Genomic DNA, 20,791 nt, shown 5'->3' with positions numbered 1-20,791 from the left:
TATAATAAATTGTTTGTGCAAAAACATTAGAAAAGGTCCATGCTGAGCACTATGACATTGCCTTCTTTACTTAATACGCCATCAGACGGGCCGTATGCTAGCTTGCCTATTGAAACTACTGGGTAACGATTGGTAGTATAATTAAAATTTCGACCTCATGTCTCAAGCGGTGGAGGCCTTCACGTATGTCCATGATCTGTAGTCCTCCCTTAGCACCGAAAAAATCGTGAGCCCATCTCAACTCAAGCCGTCTTCCACCAAATATAACAAATACGCAAATGGTTTGAGAATATGCTGTTTAGTTTGAAAATTATCTGTTGTTAAAAACTTAACTTCACTTTGATGTTACATATAGCCCACTTCTTCATGTAAACAAAGAAATGTTTGCTATCAGTAACATCCGAGCGAAGCAATAAATCTAAGGATATCACTAATAACGCATCAATCATTGGAGCGTATCGATTTTGAAAAAAAAAACAACGGAGCGCACGATAAAAAGCTACGTTGCTTGGGATAGGGACTGTAAGAATTAAAGTAAAATCAGCCTTCTTCAAATTTTAACTTCTTGTATTTAGAGCCATTATAAATTGATAGGTTATTGAAAATATTTTGGTAATTAGCACAATTCCACAATGGTTTCATTTGGGATTGACGATCACAATAATAAAGAAACAATTAACTCGAAAATCGGGTAAGTGAATCGTAAAAGCTTAGGTAGTAGGTAGAAAAGTAGTAGGTAGTTCTTCTTCATGGAAAGGGTTATTTTAAACCCCAGTATCTATTGTCCTCCTGTTGATTTTTGCCGCGATGCAATTGTGTATGCCGTTTTGAAAATCTTTGTTCTATGACCACCTTGTTTATTAAATGTTTAATAGACCTTAAATAACATTTTGTATTCGCGAGACATGTTTGGTCAGAATTGAGTGCATTTGTTTTTGTCTTATCTGTATTTCCGGATACACATAAAGCAGAGGAAAATGTAGCTTGATCACTGAATCTAATCGAATCCGAAAAGAGTGGCTTAGTGGTGAGGTTCAGTTAATAAACAGTCTACCATGAATAATAAAAAAATTGAATAGCTTGTTTAAGTGAATTCAATAAATTAGTTGTAATCTACTAATTAGTAATATGCTCCTTCATTTATATTTCGTAATATTACCGCATGTGGAAAATAAGAAAATATTTCAAATAATTTGAACCTTGATAAGCTAATACCAATACGTATTTCAATAATTAACTTGTCATATTTGAATCTCAGATTACGTATGTAATAATAAAAATGAATGTTTTAAATCGGATTACATTTTCTGAACAACCGACAAACGAAACCTGGTATCGGTTTAGCTTCACTACCAATTTTATAAATGTTCCCTATGTGTACGGTACTTTATTTTATTACGAAACCCATAAAACTCTACGGCTAACAAGAAATACCTTTAGTAATCCTTGTCATTTCGAGTAGAACTTAAAATGAACTTACAACATAAAAGCACAATCCAAAAGCCGCACTAAAAATCGGTAAGATATTCCAAAACATCCATTGAGGGCTTTTACTTCATAAATTCGGAAAATCTGCCACAATACACCAACACAATAAAGAGAAAAGCTTTCACTCCATGCATGCAAATTGCTTCCAGAAAAACAGTTTCAAAGATACGCGGTCTCGTGTTGTCAACACGGAGCTTTAAGCGTCACGTCCGCAACTTACGAACTTCGGAGTTCAACTGCCGCTGTTCGCTTCAAAAGGGGAATAGCGACCGGGGGCAGGGGCGCAGGGGAAGGGCTCTCCAGGCGAGGAGATAACTTTTGATCTTTTTGGTGCCATAGAAGATTTTAATGATGCAGTCACATCTGGGGATCGGTAAGAAAAAGTGCAGTTAAGTGTTAATGCATGTCAAGGGCTCGCTGGAAACAGTTTGCCTGAGAAAAAAAAATTAAGGGCGTGATTGCGGGTGACATTTTTAAATATAGAAAATACTTTCATATCGATTCGGAAATGTTACAGGTCATGTCAAAAGTGCGACGGTTAATATAGCTGATGGTTGTCATTTTCACATCAGATGAGACGTAGCGGGGTTAGCGATATTGCGCAAGGAGCTTTTTGTCGCTGCATATGTCTGAGCACAAAAGCCCGAGGACGAAGCAGGTACAAAAGATCCCAACCCCGTTTCATGTTACGAACGTTAGATTAATGGACGGGAACATTGTGGAGTTAAGAACCCAAAAATTTACAACGCCATTGTATATGTCGTGTAACAAAAGAGCACAATAGCCAGGATCGGCTTCTGTTATTACCTTATCGACTATCGTTTATCTGGTCTATGATTTCTCTCACTTTTCGAGCAATACGAGAGCCATTGAGAATCACTTCGAGATTGGATCAACGGAGAACAGATGTTTGCAAGGCGTGCCGGGTAGCGTACAAATAATTTATTTGTAAAGCAATTTTTCGAGTGGTATTTATAAATGGAATCCGAACAGGAAACATTACAATGGATTTGGGTAATGCAAATCGTTGATCCTTAGGCTCTCAATGTTGCGGTTCCCATGCCAAAAAAATATTATATTAGGTTAGCTTCCTTCCGTTACGACCTGTGTTTGTGAATTTTAAGGCTCTTACTTACACGACAATACGGTATGATGATCTCACGATACATGCTAAATCCGATAGTGTATTGATGTGATTACAACTCAAAGAGACATAAATCAGCTGTATACCATATGTGATTGAATTATTAGGCACTTCCCTTATTATTGACGATATAAATAGTTTTCGTATAGTTCAGGATTATTAATTTTGAATTTACTCTTCTATATTCAAAGTCAAATATTCAATATTAATATAATTTGAAAACTAAGCCATTCGCTACAAGGTTTGTGGGAACCTAATTAAAAATATTTTTAGAGCGATTAAATCAGTTTTTTTTTTTTTTTTTTATTGCCCTTGTAGGCAGACGAGCATACGGCCCACCTGATGGTGAGTGGTTACCGTCGCCCATGGACTTCAGCAATGCCAGGGGCAGAGCCAAGCCGCTGCCTACCGTTAAAACCTACCGTTTTGTAGGTACGCAATTGTAAATTAGATTTTGATTAATAAAAAATCATTATTAGAACGCAAATATGTGAAGTAAATTTTAAGTGATTAACATTAAAACTCCCGACATATTTATCTTGGTTAAATACTTTTTTTTTTTTTTTTTCCTACCTAAGCTGATAGCCTTGAGAGGCTATGTCAGCGTAACCCTAACTTTAGTAGGTGAGCTCAAACCTGACGATGTTGCTAACACGAACCCTAGCAAGAGCCGTGCTTCGCAGAATCTACCACCGGATCGGAAACGCGACCCACTGAGAAGATCCGGCGAGAAACTCAGTGGGCTGTGTCTGAGAGTTAATTTACTCGTCGAGCCCTTCGACGCAAGCGTCGGGTTCGACGAGAACGGTAACCGGTGCTTGAAGTACCTAAAAGCACCGTTAGTGGATCGGGAGGATCCGAGATGACGTGTTTTGGGCGACGTCGACTGCTTTCCATTCTGTCCGCAGGATCGGGAATGATAGGTTAAATACATTAACACGTTGATTGCCGTGTAGGTCACCGGTGTCCTACGCGGCGCACAGAAGTGATTATGTCGATTTCTCTCTTCGATCTTCGTACTAAGGCACCGGAATCCTAAGATACTGAGAATGATTCCATTTTTTTTTTTTTTTTTTTATGATTGAAGGATTACTGGTGGCCCGGAGGCCTTTCCATTTTCACCAGGACAAGTGGGCGAGCAAAGACTCAGCCAGGAGGGGTGGGATTTGCTAACAGCTGCCCGAGCGCCTCCGAAGGAGACCTAACAACTCAAGAGTAGCTGCTTCGCGAATGAATCTACTACCGGATCGGAATCGCGACCCGCTGAGAAGATCCAGCGAGAAACTCAGCGAGCTGATTCATGGGTTAGGTTGCACGGCGAACTCTTTGTCGAGTTCGACGAGTACGGTTACCGAGGTCCCTAAGCCTGCTCCTAGAGCTGAAGGCGTCTAGTGCAAAGGTTATTGGATCTGATGGATCAGGTGTTACAGGTACCAGATAACGTAAATAAATATAAGATTTTTATTATACACATACATACATTTAATATACATCCATAACCCTGGAAAAGACATTTATATTTATCATACAAATATCTTCGCTTGGCGGGATTCGAACCCGCGACCCCCTTGTGTAGTGACCATGTCACTTACCACTACACCAGACGGCCGTATATCTAACAGATCTAAAAAACTTAAACATTGAAAACAAAAGAAGGCAAAGCTAGGCAATCCAGACGCCTTGGGCCCGCGGTCTGCTCACAACACCATGCAGATCGTTGAGTCTCACATACCCCGCGCGCCCCTTTTGCGCGGGGACCTCGTAGGAGGTTCGGGCCTCTACCGAAAAAAAAAAAAAAAAAGCAATCCAGACGCCTTTGTAACAAAAAGCGAAATAATTACTTCAGTGCGCCACGTATAGGGCACTGGTAACTTACACGGCTGTAAACGTGTTAAAACCTTTTCAATCTTATAATAAATTGTTTGTGCAAAAACATTAAAAAACACACACACACACACGACAATAAAATAACAAGACCTTTGACAGAGACATCTTTGTAACAACAAAAACGTTGCACATCGAAAACAAGATGGCACATAAATCATCCACCGAGAGACGCGACGGTAGCACGTTGGGATAAAGCTCTTTACACACGAGTCACTGCTGGTAATGAGTAATGGACGAACGATCATTATTCAACAGTATTGTGACCATGGTAGCTCTCTGTGAAATCCTAAAAAATTAAACAAAATCTGAACGTTGAATTTTACTATGAACTACGAATTACTTACTAATTACGAACTACGACTTTAAATATTGAGCTATTTGACATTATATTGCTTATGATCAAATTGTTTTGAGTACTTAGTAGGTATAAGTTATGATCGTGTTATAATTGTTTGATATTTAATAATTCGATTTAACTCTAACTTTCAATTGATTATGACAACAATTAAGCCTTACTGTTTGTTCTAAAATCACTAAAATTTTCATGACTAATATTATCTGAAATTGTACTCTAAATTTGCAGCATGATTGACTTTGGCAATTGTTTCAAATAATTATGTAATATAACTGTTAGCTAGTTACATTAGAAGGGTAGTAATAATAATTAAACTAATATGACCTTAATTAATTTGAAGCCTAACAGATCTTAATTTTGGGTAAAAAAATAAAAAAATCTAAATTTATAATTCTAAAGTGCCAGTGAAATTTACTTTAAAGAGATAATAGAGTATATCAAATGCTAGTTATACATTCTCTGAATTGTTAAGCATCGTTTGGGGAAGAACACGGCGCTCAGAGCACATCAATAAGGATGGTTCAGGACAAAAATATCCTTGGAGACGCAATGTAGATGAACATATTATAGTGGTTCCACATAGTTAACCTGATGCGTGCTTGGTACGGGTGGTGTGATAGTAAACAGCAGACTTTTCACCAGGATACCCACTTAGAACATACAGTACAAATCACTGAGAAAACCGAAACCCTGTTAGGTTTGGACAAAGACAATCTTTCAAACTAATTCTCGCTTAAATATAGCGAAATATATAATTATAAATAGTAACGTAAATAGTATTGTTATAGAGCCACAAAATATAAGGAACCATTCCATACGAGTTATTCTGCTGTTGACTGATGAGGGTGTGATCATTACTCAACAGTCTTGTGACCATCGTAATTATTTCAATTTGGTACTAATAATAAAAATAATCTCAAACGTAAATGTGTATTTGGCGTACAAAAAACACATGTGCAATTCATATGTGAAACCTCAAAATATTTGGCTTCAAGATAATGAGACGAATGTAAAATTTCGGGAAGAGGATAATTGTGGGTTTTAGTAATGATCATAGTGATACAAAGTTTGATAATTATCTTATATTTTATTCGTATATATTACATAGCTTTATTCAGAACATATTAAGTAAGAATATTAGGTACGATGCAGATCACAAAGAGAATCACGAATATAAGAAACACTGTCTATTGCTTCCTATCTCATTTTCTCGTACGTTAAACCTTGTGAATTTATGCGTTTGTCTCTTTTTACTGTCGCTTTTTCGTTTCATCGCCTTTCGAATCACAAAGCTGCTAAGAAACATTTCACTTAAAAAAAAAACGAAACGTACCATCGAAGGACCCTCAGTGGCATGTGGGTTGCTCTTTGTGATGATGAAGGTCAAAGTCTGAAGAGTAAAACAGCTCAACTGAATCTAGCTCATGTTATGCGCTACTGATATTCAGTTTATAAAATCTATCTTCTATCTATACTTATATAAAAATGAATTGCTGTTCGTTAGTCTCGCTAAAACTCGAGAACGGCTGGACCGATTTGGTTAATTTTGGTCTTAAATTATTTGTGGAAGTCCAAAAAAGGTTTAAAAGGTAGATAGATATGAAAATCCTCGGAATTAAATAAAAATAACAATTTTGTTATTCCTTTGATGTGTCCCCCGTCGGACGAATTCCTTTTGTTTGTTTTAAGTTTATTTTACACAAAAGTTTAGGTCTTTTATTTATCAATTGAGGCACTACGAATTCTGCTGGGTCAGCTAGTTAAAAATAATAATGCATTTACAAAAAGTAAGTATTGTTCAGATAATAGCTAAGTCGGGCAAACATTGCAATTCATTAGTCGTGGATTCTTTGCTTGAAAAATAGGGAGTTGAATTTATGAATTGCTGTTAGTTTGAAATTTTTTTTTGGTACAAACAATTATTTTTGAATTTGAATTTTTTTTCCCAAATCCAAAAATATTCGTACAATCGGAGTGTCTATAGTTGCATTATATTTTTTGTCCAGCGCGACTTCAAAGATATGGTTATATCAGTCAAAACGCCCCGCAGTTCAGCCGTCCTCTGTCGTCGCGCATCGCGTCTCTCCTGTAATGGCTCTAATGTTCACTCGAGAGACTCAAGTGTCTAGAAAAAGTGTGAAATACGAAAAGGATGTGTCCTTAAAAGCTCGAAAGATTATTGAACGACGAAAAGATGACACTTAAGTATTTAGTGTTTCGTAGATTATGATGTAAGTGAGATTTTTAAGACTAGGCCAGACTTTTATTTATTTATTTATCGTAAGGTATTCGTTTACACTGCCTGGTTATAATTTAAATTTACAGTTTGTGAAATAATCGATAGCTTCTTTTGTTACATTTTTGAGATCTTCCACTTGGCCTGCGAATTTCGTTAGTGGGCATTCCATGACAATGTGGCGTACAGTTTGCTCTGGGCATCCGAATGACGTTACGGTATTCTGCTTCTCAGAGAAATTATTGAAGCCACAAAAGTCAAATATACAGAAAATCGTTCAATAAATATTAATCGGGAAATTGCTAGCTACCACAGTATCGCTGTCGACTTGGACATGTACTAAAGCGGTTCCTTTGTGCTATTTATAACTTTGCCACTCAATAACACTTACTGCATAGTTAATGACTAACAATGATCAAAGCAGCGGCTTTGACGTTTTATATCTAGATTCTCGATGCTCCCATTTCATAGAACGCAATTTATTTACATTAACTTAAAGAAGAATTAAGTATCTTAAAATTCTTGAATGAGTTGAATTCCATGGGAATTAAAATTCGTAAGAAGCGGGATAGAAAATCTTAAATTATAATTCTTTCTTGTTTTACTTTTGAATAAATCATCGTTGTTACCATAATGCATTGCTATCGGCAGATATGGCGTGCCGTACCATCTCCCTCGTTTTACATTGGTTTTAGTATATTGATGTAGTGGGGTGCCTATTCATCTGATCTCTCCACTATAAAGGTAAGCTGCCATGAGCCATAGTTTTCTTCACTAAAATAAGCCTATCCTGCTATTAATCGGAAGACACTGGTGTCAGATTATAACTATTATAAGATACTATTATCTTCTGTCTGTAGTATCGCCATCTATTTTTCTAGCTTAAGCTTGATTCCGAAAACCTATTTTATATAGGAGCCATATAATAAGTAAGTCATCAGAATATGAGATAGATAATATGTAGATGCCTTAACAAGCTATAATATGGCACCGGTTGTTATTATTATCCTGCCTATTTCTGCCGTAAAGCGAATCGGCTTGAAGAGTAGGAAGGGGTATATAATAAAAATTCCTATTCTGCTATCGTGGACGAAATAATAATGTTATTTATATACTCCATCTCTTAGAAAACAGTACGTAGCGACGATCTTAGAATAATAAAGCTGTATGTAGCGACTTGCAATCAAATGCGGTCGGGCCCTTCAGCTATTTGTAAAGATTAATCAGTAGGGAAGGAATCGTAATCAACGGAGATTCTTAATTATCAATGTTAATTATTCACTGGTGAAGAATGGAGCGATTTGTTTTTATTTGCGGTTTTCGTTTCAGGGCTGAACCGGGTTTATTTTTTATTTTTCTAGTTTTTAAGCCGATTTTTTTAAATTAAAATGTGCTTAAGTTAGTCAAAATAAAAATTAGTTTTAAGATAACATTTCGAACGAATTAATCTCGGATTTAATAGAAACATGCGCAATAACGAAGACAGACAGACCTATTGTAACGATAAGGTAACAGAATCGAAAAAAGAAGTAAATAGCTATAAGAAATATAAAACTCTAAGCATGTCCAAGAGAAACGAAAAGGAGTGTGAGTTGTTCGCTGCGTTGGGAAAATAAAGCAAGTAACAGTGGATTAAGATTTACCATATCAAGTAAACCAAATGTAATTAGAAAATTCACATGAAAAGAAAAATGGAAAATAAAACTTACAACACAGTGATGGGCCATGACACGGAAAAAGAAAAGGACGGACACAAGTCAAATCTAAAAAATTTAAAGTCGGAGATGTAATCTGGGTGTTGTATCTATATTAATATTATAAAGCTGAAGAGTTTGTTTGTTTGAACGCGCTAATCTCAGAAACTACTGGTCCGATTTAAAAAAATCTTTCAGTGTTAGATAGCCCATTTATTGAGGAAGGCTATAGGCTATAACATCACGCTAAGACTAATATACAAGTGGAGAACCAATGAAGAATGTTTCAAAATAAGGGTTTAAATAGCTCCTTAACATTCTACAATTCAAAAATATTGTCACTTTCTACGTAAATGAAGTGGGGAGTAATATTTAGCGTTATGTCAAAGTAACTATTCCACGCGTATGGAGTCGCGGGCAAAACCTAGTATAAAATAAGATTGGAAGGAATTGGAGAATACCTATGTGTCATGGTAATGAAATTTTCGTAAAAGGGGTGACCGATGTTCTTACTTAACAATTAAATTTGTGTTTTGAACGCAGTAAACAAGACTTTGTGTAAACGAAGCTAAAGCTCAATTATTCTTGCGTTTACTTTACCTTAACGAATAAATACACCAAAAATTATAAAGCAATATAGTCAAGACAAACAGTAAAGCAAGACAGTTTCGACTCCCCCGCGGCTAGTCCATCGTTCATCACGAAACACAAACATACAGTAAATTAATCCCCTGTTCACTTCGTTAGCTTAAAGTTCTGTTTGTTTTTCTCGTTTCGCTCATTTCGAATTACGGGTTAGTGATGAGGCTTAAAGTCGATCGTTCAGTTTTTGATTGTTCCCCGGATTCTCGCTTGGCAATCTAGTTGACTCGTTCAAATATTGATTTGCTTACGGTATTTAAATGTGACCAAACGGTCCAACGTGCAAGTTGCAAGGTGAGCTTGTAACTATGTGATTATGCCTTTGAAAAACCGCGTGTATTTTTTTAATTGGCGAATGATTTTGTTAATTATAATTAAAGTCTCAAAAACGAAAACAAATTATAATCCACCGGGCCTCCGTCAATTTTAAGTATTTTTTCTTCTTCTAAAGTAACAAAAACTTCACATGCAACAACCTCTAACGTTAGTCACTTAGTCATAGGTATCCAAACCATTGTTTATAATAAAAAAAATTGTATGAACACCGAGATTCTGAAAATCAAATATCTTTAGTAAAATATTGATTCCGACCGGGTTTCGAAGCTATATCTGTGACGTAGTGGAAAAGTATAGTGAAATGCAAAGGGTATTCACATGATAGTCATTATGGAATTCCGGAATTACTTAATAAGGAATGAAGAAACCTGCTATATTTTTTATATTTTACAGAATTTCTGTAAATTAAACGGTTGTCTGGAAGAGATCGCTTTTAGCGATAAGACCGCCTATTGTACATATGTGCTTTTTGACTGTTTGTTTTTTTAAAAATGTAAATTGTGTTGATGTGCAATAAAGTGTATTCTCTCTCTCTCTCTCTAAGGAATGAGTAGACTTGTTAACAATAAATATAGAAAAGTATTGCAAACTTACTAGTTTTAAATTTGAAACCAACCATCGATTGCATTCCCCATCAGGTAATCAAGTATCCACTAATATATTACTCATTGAACAAAATAAACCGATCAACGTATAAGATGTATAGAAACTGAAAAAGAAAACATGTGTGGCACTCGGGGACTGCCGCGGTATGGCTATTGCATAGCATTTTTTATCAACTTATGCAATTATAATAAGACAATAATAATTGAATATTAGAACAATAATAAAATAAGACCATGCTATATTTATAAACATTAACAACAGCAAAACATTAACTGTTCCCTTCACATACATAAACTAGACCGCGCGAGAGAGATGGGTAGACTTTTCATGATGCGCATACAGTGCGACGTCACGCCGTGCGCTTATTCACAAACACTACACAAGCGCAACATGTGAATGTGTTGAACGCGAGCTACATGGTAGGCAGATTGGGGTGTTAGGTTTTATTTTCGTTACGGAATTTCTAGATTCGCTCGCCGCGCTCTAAGCCCGTGATATAAGCTATGCAATAGCTCAAAAAGCACAACAAATAGCTATTTAGAAAGCCTAAAGGGTTACCATCGTTATCGATTATACGATTTCCAACATCGATATTTTGTTTACAACGATATCTCGAATAAAAGGGCTAATATACTACGTGACTGTACCACAGTACTTTATCTGTGGATTCCATTAGCTTTTTACGTTTTTATAGACTGTCGTGTGCCTTGTTCTATTGTTGAGATGAAATCGTTCGAGACGGTCACGCTTTTCCAAGTTTCCTCCCTGATTACGGGTCGGCGAGAGAGATTGATTCTGTTATGCAAAATATCGTGAATATATCTGAATTTTTTAAGATAATGAGAAGCGTGACTTTTTATTCGACCATACCAGGTTCAACGACCCATATACCGAGATCGAACGAGAAGTAAAACTTCAATCATGATAGAATAGTCAGGGTGATTAATTACTAGATCAACGCTATGAATTTATAATAATATGTTTAATACGTCTTGGCTCTTTGATCGTTCAGTACATAATTTGAAACTTTTTACTGGTGGTAAGACCTCTTGTGAGTCCGTACGGGTAGGTTCCACCACCCTGCCTATTTCTGCCGTGAAGCAGTAATACGTTCCGGCTTGATTGCGACTTGATCTTATGTTTTAAGATGGGTGGCCGGGCCGTATTTACGTTGTCATATCTATAGGCTTCTTTAAAGACTAAATCATCAAGATCAATCTTAGACTGTGAGCTTATACTTATATATGTGAGCAAATAAAAATACAATTGTCACAAAATACAATTAAATTATACACATTGAAAGAAAAAAGATACTACTATCAATTAATTTTGAAACAACGTAATGGAATTTAAAAAAAGAGGTTACTTATTCGAGTTAGGGGTTAAAATTTGATTTTCCTAAAAACATTTGGAATACACAAAAAAATAAGAAACACACAAAGCTTACAAATATGATTAAATTAGTGACGTTCTAGAAACAAAACCGTCAAGGAACAAGCTTTTGTTGTTGCTAATAAAATCTCCTGAGCTTCAAGACGGAGCTTTGAATTATAAGCTCGGTTGTTAAGATCGTGAGCTACCGTTGGGGCTGGCTCACGATGTAATTTGTCTTGCGGCTTGCACAATTTGCATGTAACATTAGGTACATGATTCCTTTAATAATTTAATTTTTGCATTGGATTTTGTAATGGAAATGTCTTGCACAATGAAAATGATTTTAGATGTTTTAAGTTTTGTTTTGTTTTGAGATGATCTGACTCATTGGGTTTCTTTTTAAATGATTACAATGATGTCATGTAGATATGTTTGTAAGAAGTTAGTAACTAGTAACTAGTCAGTGACTAGCTTTTAGTTAATATATTTCATGGGGGCTGGCGCATTTACGTTGTAGATGTCTATGGGTTCCAGTAACCACTTAACATCAGGTGGGCTGTGAGCTCGTCCATCCATCTAAGCAATTTAAAAAAAACTTTGAATAAAAATAGCCGTTATTATTCGCCTATTACTAGTAAATTTCATACGTAATGCGTGATGTGTAGTCAAGACACATGAAGACTACGGAAAAAAAAAATCAAAATATTATTATACATTTACAAAAAAAAAGTTTGTTACATATTATTTGTAACAGAATGCGATTATATGCTTAAACAAGGCTTAAATTTCTTATGCTGAAACTAGTTTACTTTTATGTCTTTAGTGAAGAGATATTAGAGATTCGCTCATTTTTTATGTAAAATGAACTCACAATGCATCTAGTCGTAAAAACGTTTCAATGGAAATGATGATGTTTAATTATTAAATTTTTAAATTATTATGAAGACTTAAAAAAAAAGATTTTTTCATAATCTTTATATGTGTCTTGACTACACATCACGCATTACGTATGAAATTTACTAGTAACAGGCAAATAGTGAGGGCTATATTTATTCAAAGTGAAATCTGTTAAAGTTAGTCACTAACTAGTTACTAATTACTAACTTGTTAAATTATCTACAATACGGCTAGTAAGCCGTAACATTTATTTTTACTTAAAAAAATCTCAAAACGATCTTCTAATTCATTGTTATTAGTTTTTAATTTAAACATGACTATTTCTGGTTCTAGTCCTACCGCGTAAAGCTCGAGGCTAAATGTGCTACCGGTGGCTCGCGAATCCATTCCTCTAGGCCCGCGGGCTCCGTCCGTGCAATTTGCATCGGCGGATCACGCCTCCGCTTCCGAGCTATTGTTCTAAAACTATCTTCAGCATTTGATTACCTTTCCCTTTATATTGTATTTTGCGGCCTATTATGTTTTTAAGTTGCTAACAAGACAAATCAATTCGATAGATAGATATTGGTAAACTTGATGTAACAATGTTCATAATTTTTTGTTTAGAATAAACAACTGGATCAATATTCACAGTCAACTATTGAAATCATAACTGTTTTCAATTTGAATTAAATTTAAATAAATGTATTAAATTTACATTTAGTTTTGTATACCATAGATTTAAATGTGATTTTAATATTAGTTCATTAAGTCAATTTGGTTTCGATTTGTTTTTAACTATTACTGGTTCAGAATAAAATTTCACCACCGATAAGAATAGGCAACCAGCCCAAATACACGATGCACGAACTAAATTATATTCTATGACGTAAGTACAACGGAATTGATTTAGTTCAAACTCACCACGGACATGAATAGGCAACCAGCCCAAACACACCTTGCACGCACTCATTTTTATTCTACGATATAAATCTATACTTATATCATAGAATATAGTAGAAGACTATATCGTAGAATAAATAATATAATAAATATAATATAATAAATAATATCACTGACAAGAGTGATACGACATACGATACGATACGATAAGTATAGCGGAATTGCTTCATTCCAAACTTTAATTGACAAGAATAGGCAACCAGCCCAAACCATGCACGGACTAAACGTTTTTCCACCTAAGCATAAGGAATTTGCTTTAGTCCAAACATAAAGAAGATGAACAATCCTTGATTCTGAAATCACAAAGTTAGAACCGCTTTTGTTGATGCAAACTGCCTGGTTCTATTTTAGTTAAGATTCAAACTCAAGTCCTTTCACTAAACGATGAGATGAGTTTGCATGCAGCCATTGTTTTAGAACTATGTACATTAAGAATCGATAATGTAACTATAAATTGTAATAAACGAACAATAAAACACAAGTCGACGACTGCAATATGCTACAAGGAATCATGGACACGAAATGAATGTATTAACATAAATAAAATTACGGATTGTATTATATTTCATGTAGCATTATGAAGTATAGAATGAAGCTGTCTGCAGTATACTGCTTTTTTAAGGTAAGTCTTGATTGATTTGTAGGTCAATGTCGTAATCTATATACTAATATGTGAAGCAAAAACTTTGTATCCCTTTTTAAGAAAATTGCGCGGACGGAGGAGTATGAAATTTTCCACACTTATAGAGAATATAGAGAAGTGCACAATGTTCATTTTTTTTATTTTAAATAATGCATAATAGAAACTTTAAATCAATAAAGAAAACACTACACACACTACATACCATGTATTTGACGCACACACGCATGCATACTATTTATTGTCAAACTTTTGTTCTTGACGTCTGTGGCTAAATTGAGAATAGATTAAATATTGTTTGTCTTTATTAATATTTTTTTATAGTGTAGCCTTGGCAAAATTTGTGAGTATAGAAGTATAAAATAGAATCATAATAGTGTACAAACTTACAATTCCAATTAATTATAGTCGAATCTCGACTACTGCGGGACCACTAGTTAATGGTAATTTTGAGAAGAAATTAACTGAGATAAATTATATTTCGAATTTCTTTAATAAATGCATATTCTTGTGGTATCTTTCTACATTTTAAAAGGTTAAAATTTAAGCGATCTAATTTTTTTATTTCTTAATATCTGTTTAAATCAAATCAAATCTAATCAAATCAAAAAAAAAATTCAACATAAATGAAAGTACATACTTGCTGAACGTCAAAAGAACTACCGCCATTTCACAAAAACTAGCCTCCGTCTTGAGAAGAACTGGCAAGAAACTCAGCGGGCATGACTTTTTTTTATTTTTATTTAAGTATAAGATTTTTTATATATATATATTTTTTTAATATTCATTTTTACTATGAGTATTATAACGTAATTATAGTAAATATATATAATATATAGTAAAATAATTGTGTAATAATATATTCATTTATTATGACTCATTTTTTATTCATAATTTTAAAGAAAGTGAGTATTTCGATTTGTAATTTACAAGCGTAATGGATGTCTCGGTCATTTCCTGTCTTTTCTATGATAATTTATTTAGCTTTAACTTCGTAGCGCTAAAACGAACGCTATGACGTCGCATATGAATGTTATTTGCATTTTATCTAAATATAAAAATGTTCTATAGTATTAATTATTTATTTATTTGAAGTCGTCGTGGCCTAAAGGATAAGTCGTCCGGTGCATTCGTGTTGAAGCGATGCACCGGTGTTCGAATCCCGCAGGCGGGTACCAATTTTTCTAATGAAATACGTACTCAACAAAATGTTCACGATTGACTTCCACGGTGAAGGAATAACATCGTGTAATAAAAAACAAACCCGCAAAAATATAATTTGCGTAATTACTGGTGGTAGGACCACTTGTAAGTCCCCACGGGTAGGTACCACCGTCCTGCCTATTTCTGCCGTGAAGCAGTAATGCGTTTCGGTTTGAAGGTTGGGGCAGCCGTTGTAACTAGGGGTGCCTGGCAGAAAACCTCCCCGAGTGTTCAGTGGCTGCTGGTCCTTTTGTTTTCTTGAGAGGACGAGCAGGCGCTGGGCCGGTGCACCCTGGGCGTGGGCAACAATCTCCTCGTGAGGGGTGAGAAAGAGGAGATTGTTGCCCACGGCGAATTTCTGCCGGGGCGGAGGAGTCGCTCCCGAGGGCTCTCTATCTGCGCTCTGCAGCTGCAGAGTACACGACTAGGGAGCAAGGAGGGGTAGACCACGGGCTGTTTTACAGTTCGTGGCCTAGGGGTCTCCGCTACGTGTACGTCGCGGTGATCGAGGTGGAGAAGACCGTGGGTTGCTCCTCAACCTGCGGCCTAGGGGCATCCGTGGCGAGGTGTTTAAACCACGGTGCCGGGTGGTGGCTAGTTTAAGTTAGTTTAGTGTCGTTTAGTTTAGCTAGATCATATTTGCTTGTAGATACCGACCAGCGGGCGGTATATCCTGCACCGGAGGCATCTGCGGGCCTCGGGAGGATCAAACACCCTCCCAAAAAGAGCGGCCACATCGCCTTGGGGAAGTTATGTGCGTACCACCCACTTCTTTAATATGAAAATGGCTAACTATGAGAGAGATTTGTCATGCGACCCGGCTGACGCCCGGCGCTCGCAGGTACCCGGGCCTGCGAGTGATAAATTGGTTACCGATGGACGCGCAGGAGTAGGCGACCAGGCCCCTGTTGCTGATAATATTACTGGAAGCAGTTATTTTGAAAATATTGACGGAGGACCGCGTGGGTCGTCTTCCGTTAGAAAACGCTCACGCGACAATGCTCCAGTGGGAGATGGGTCGGTGGATCTGTCCTCAGATGAGGAAGGCTTGCTGCCCCCCAAGAAATTACCGACCACGAGGAGAGGTCGGCAGGCTTCGAGAGGAGTGAGTGCTTCACGGCCGCGGAGGAACGCACAGGGTAGGTTCGTGTGCTCCAATACTCCGGCTGCCAGCAAAGCAGATAGTGACATGGGGGTCACTACCGAGGACCCTGGTGGCGAGAGCTGTGCCTCGCTAGGGAGCTCAAAGGCGGAGATCAACACCGCCCGAAGAGAGCAGCGCAAAGCTGTCGCGGCCGACGAAGTGTCGGAAATGGCCCGACGCGCACGCGAGCGACGCGCTACTCTAGCGGCGGAAGGGGGGGAACCATCTGCGGTGGCCCTAAGTCAGCTTGCCTTGGACGGGGTGGACTTAGTCCTGAAGGTTGCCACCAAATCCGGCAGCCTGAAGGGCACGTTTACCCGCGGTCTGAAAGAAGCTGCCGCGGACATTAAGGAGGCGATTGGCATCCTCCTCAACAGAACGGCCTCTGACGAGGTTGCGAAGTTGCAGGAGGAAAACAGCCGTCTCCGAAATGATATGGAGGACCTCCGTCGACGAGTCACTGCGTTGAGCGAGCAGCAGCAGCGGCGTACGTCCACTGATGCCGCATCGGTAGTGGCCCCGGCTCCCGCACCGAGACCGACAAGCACTCATACCGACGACGAGGTCGAGCGCATTGTCCGGCTCTGTATGCTCCAGTGCGGGAGCATGGTCAATGCTCGTATGGAGGCAATTTCTCGGCGCCTCCCTGCGGAAATCCTCCGTCCGCCACTAGCGGCCGATACACGGCGGAGGGCTGAGGAGCCGCCGAGACCTAAGCCTAGGGAGGGGAAGCCCGCCGAGGGTGTTAAAAAGCCCGTCGAGGGAGCCCCATCGAGCGATCAGCCCATGACTGCTGGGTCTAAGGGTGAGACCTGGGTTACAGTCGTGGGCCGCAAGAAGGCACGCAGGGTCGCCAAGGCGGCCTCAGCAGCAACGCATGCCCCCGGCCAAACCGCAAAGGCGGTTGCGCAGCCTGCGCGGCGGGCTGCCAAAGGCGGTCGCAAAGGACCGGCGATACGTGCTCCGCGTTCCGAAGCTGTGACGCTCACGCTACAGCCCGGAGCTGCGGAGCGCGGCGTAACGTACCAGTCGGTCATCGCCGAAGCAAAGGCCAAGATCAAATTATCAGATCTTGGTCTCCAGGCCGTCACCCACAGGCAGGCTGCCACGGGTGCACGGTTGTTCGAGGTGGCTGGTACTACGAGTGGCAGTGCCGAAAAGGCGGACGCTCTGGCCGCCAAGATGAGGGAGGTCCTCAGCCCCGAGGACGTCCGGGTCTCCAGGCCAATGAAAACCGCAGAGGTGCGGATTGCTGGCCTGGATGACTCCGTGACCTCTGAGGAGGTGGTAGCGGCCGTTGCCCGAAGTGGAGAGTGTCCATCGGACAAGGTGCGGGCCGGCGATATACGCACCGACGCCACCGGACTCGGCGTGGTCTGGGTTCGGTGCCCTGTAGCGTCGGCGAAAAAGATCGCCTTAAGCGGCAGATTGCTGGTTGGCTGGGTTGCAGCGAGGGTGAAACTTCTGCAGCCCCGGGCTTTGCGGTGTTTCCGGTGCCTGGATAAGGGGCACGTCCGGGCAAAGTGCACCGCTGAAGTTGACCGCAGTGACCTTTGTTATCGCTGCGGTCAGCCCGGCCACAAGGCGGCTCAGTGTTCCGCGGCGCTCAACTGCAGCTTGTGTTCAGCTGCAGGGAAGCCAGCGGGACACAGGCTGGGTGGAGGAGCCTGTGGCGCACCAGCCAGCAAGGCCAAGAAGAAGAAGAGGAACTCAAAACCTGCCGGGGAAACCTCGCCACCCCCGCAGGCTAGTAGCTCCGTAGCCGACTCCCGGCCCAGGACCGTTGCCGAGGGAATGGAATGTCAATAATGGCACAATTCCATTTCCTCCAGGGCAATATCAATCACTGTGCCAGAGCTCAGGATATTTTACTCCAGAGCATGGCAGAGTGGTCGATCCACGTGGCTGTGGTCGCCGAACCGTACTTTGTCCCCGCCCGTGACAACTGGCTGGGGAGCATTGACGGCTTGGTGGCCATTATCGGCCAGACTCTAATCAACCCGTCTCGGGGCCGCGGCTGGGTTGCTGCGGTCTCGGACGGTATCGGCATTGTAGGGGCGTATTTTTCTCCCAACAAGAGTCTCGCCGACTTTGAGGGGTTCCTCGTCGAGTTGGGCGCCGTCGTAGGCCGCTATCACCCTCGTCCCGTTCTGGTGCTCGGGGATCTCAACGCCAAGTCATCGGCGTGGGGATCTCCGGTCACTGACCATCGGGGCGAGGTGCTAGAAGAGTGGGCGGTGACAACTGGTCTGGTCGTCCTGAATCGGGGTTCGGAATACACGTGCGTGCGGCAGCGGGGCGGCTCAATAGTGGACGTCTCGTTTGCTAGCCCCTCTGTCGCCAGCCGAGTCCGCGACTGGCGTGTCGCCGTGGAGGTGGAGACGCTGTCGGACCATCGGTATATCCGGTTCGACGTCTCTGCCCAGACCGCGAGCGGCCGCCAGCCAACAGCCCCGATTAACGACGGCCCACGCTGGGCACTTAAGCGCATCGACAAGGAGCTACTCGAGGAAGCTGCCTTAGTCCAGTCCTGGATTTGGGAGTCGACAATGAACGGTCCCGTCGACGTCGAAGCGGTGGCGCTGTGGTTTCGAGGGGCGATGACGCAGATCTGCGACGCGTCCATGCCCCGTGTCCACCAACAGTCCGCAAGGCGCCAGGTGTACTGGTGGACCGACGAGATCGCGCGGCTGCGCGTTGAGTGCGTCGCGGCTCGCCGCCGGTACACGCGATACCGGAGACGACGTCGACGGGATTCCGTCGAGGAAGACGCGCTGTATGAGGCGTACCGCGCGTCTAAGGAGACTCTGTGGCTGGCCATCGGCGACTCTAAGTCGCGTGCCAGGGAGGAGCTGCTGGGGTCCCTAGATCGGGATCCGTGGGGGCGCCCCTACCGTTGGGTACGGGGCAAGTTGCGTGCCTGGGCGCCTCCACTGGCGCAAAGCATGCAACCCCAGTTGCTAGAAGCGGTTGTATCGGCCCTCTTCCCTGAGCGAGCGGAATACGTTTCCCCGGCGATGGCTTCACCCTCAGCCACAGACTCTCGAGAAGAGGAAAGCACCGATGTCCCCGAGGTGACGCAAGCAGAGATGAGAGCGGCCGTGTCGCGACTCCGGTCTAAGAACACGGCCCCGGGACCCGACGGAGTTCCTGGTCGAGCACTCGTCCTGGCTCTGAAGGAGCTAGAGCCCCAGCTGAGGGGGCTCTTCACGGCATGTCTCGAGCAGGGTCAGTTTCCTAGTGTATGGAAGGAGGGGAAGCTGGTCCTGCTCAAGAAGGAGGGGCGCCCCGCGGACTCGCCGTCCGCGTATCGGCCCATAGTGCTGCTCGATGAGGCGGGCAAACTTTTTGAGCGCATTATCGCAGATCGCCTCGTCAGTCACTTGTGCAGGGAGGGGCCGAACCTGGATGACAACCAATTTGGTTTTCGTCGGGGGCGCTCCACCATAGACGCCATCATGCGCGTGAGAGCCCTGGCGGAGGAGACGGTGTCCCGGGGTGGGGTGGTACTGGCGGTGTCTTTAGACATCTCCAACGCTTTCAACACCCTACCCTGGAGTTGTATTCGGGAGGCTCTGAAATACCATCGCGTGCCTCCCTACCTCCGCCGCACGGTAGGGGCTTATCTGGAGGGTAGATGCGTCACTTATCGGGGACGTGACGGTGCCGGTCGGCACCTCATGTCGTGCGGTGTTCCACAGGGATCGGTCTTGGGACCGCTCCTGTGGAACATCGGCTACGACTGGGTGCTGAGAGGCGAGCTCCCGTCGGGCGCCAACTTGACGTGTTATGCGGACGACACGCTTGTCACTGCCCGGGGGAGCTCGCACAGGGAAGCGACGTTGATAGCCGCGGCTGCGGTGTCACTGGTGGTGAACCGCATCCGGCGTCTGGGCCTGGAGGTGGCCCTAAACAAGTCGGAGGCTATGGTGTTTCATGGCCCCCGACGTGCGCCAGCGCCGGGATCACACATCGTGGTAAGTGGGACCCGGATAGCTGTCGAGTCCACCATGAAGTATCTGGGATTGGTGCTCGACAGCCGATGGGAATTCGGGCCCCACTTCCGGCGGCTGGTGCCCAAGCTGATGGGTGCAGCGGGCGCGCTTTCAACGTTGCTTCCCAATTTGGGGGGCCCGAGCGCCGCCTGTAGGCGGTTGTACGTGGTAATCGTGCGGTCCATGGCCCTGTATGGGGCCCCTGTGT

General features: G+C 41.6%; 1 protein-coding gene across 4 annotated transcripts in view; it reads right to left on the bottom strand.

Moving 5' to 3' along the window:
• The window catches only part of LOC101743390 (netrin receptor UNC5C), a 183,008-nt gene that overhangs the window by 84,026 nt on the left and 78,191 nt on the right, over positions 1-20,791 (bottom strand). For 2 of the 4 annotated variants that reach the window (XM_012689193.4, XM_004924749.5), the window contains exon 1: positions 1,481-1,731. The exons of the other annotated variants lie outside the window; for them this stretch is intronic. The gene's annotated coding sequence lies outside the window, so the exon portion shown is untranslated. Of the gene's footprint in view, positions 1-1,480; positions 1,732-20,791 lie in introns of those variants that run through there. 4 annotated transcript variants of the gene reach the window in all.

Source organism: Bombyx mori, chromosome 22, assembly GCF_030269925.1.
Source record: "Bombyx mori chromosome 22, ASM3026992v2".
Lineage (NCBI taxonomy): Eukaryota > Metazoa > Arthropoda > Insecta > Lepidoptera > Bombycidae > Bombyx > Bombyx mori.
Note: the sequence above shows the minus strand (reverse complement) of the source record. Positions and strands in the feature narration are given on the sequence as shown.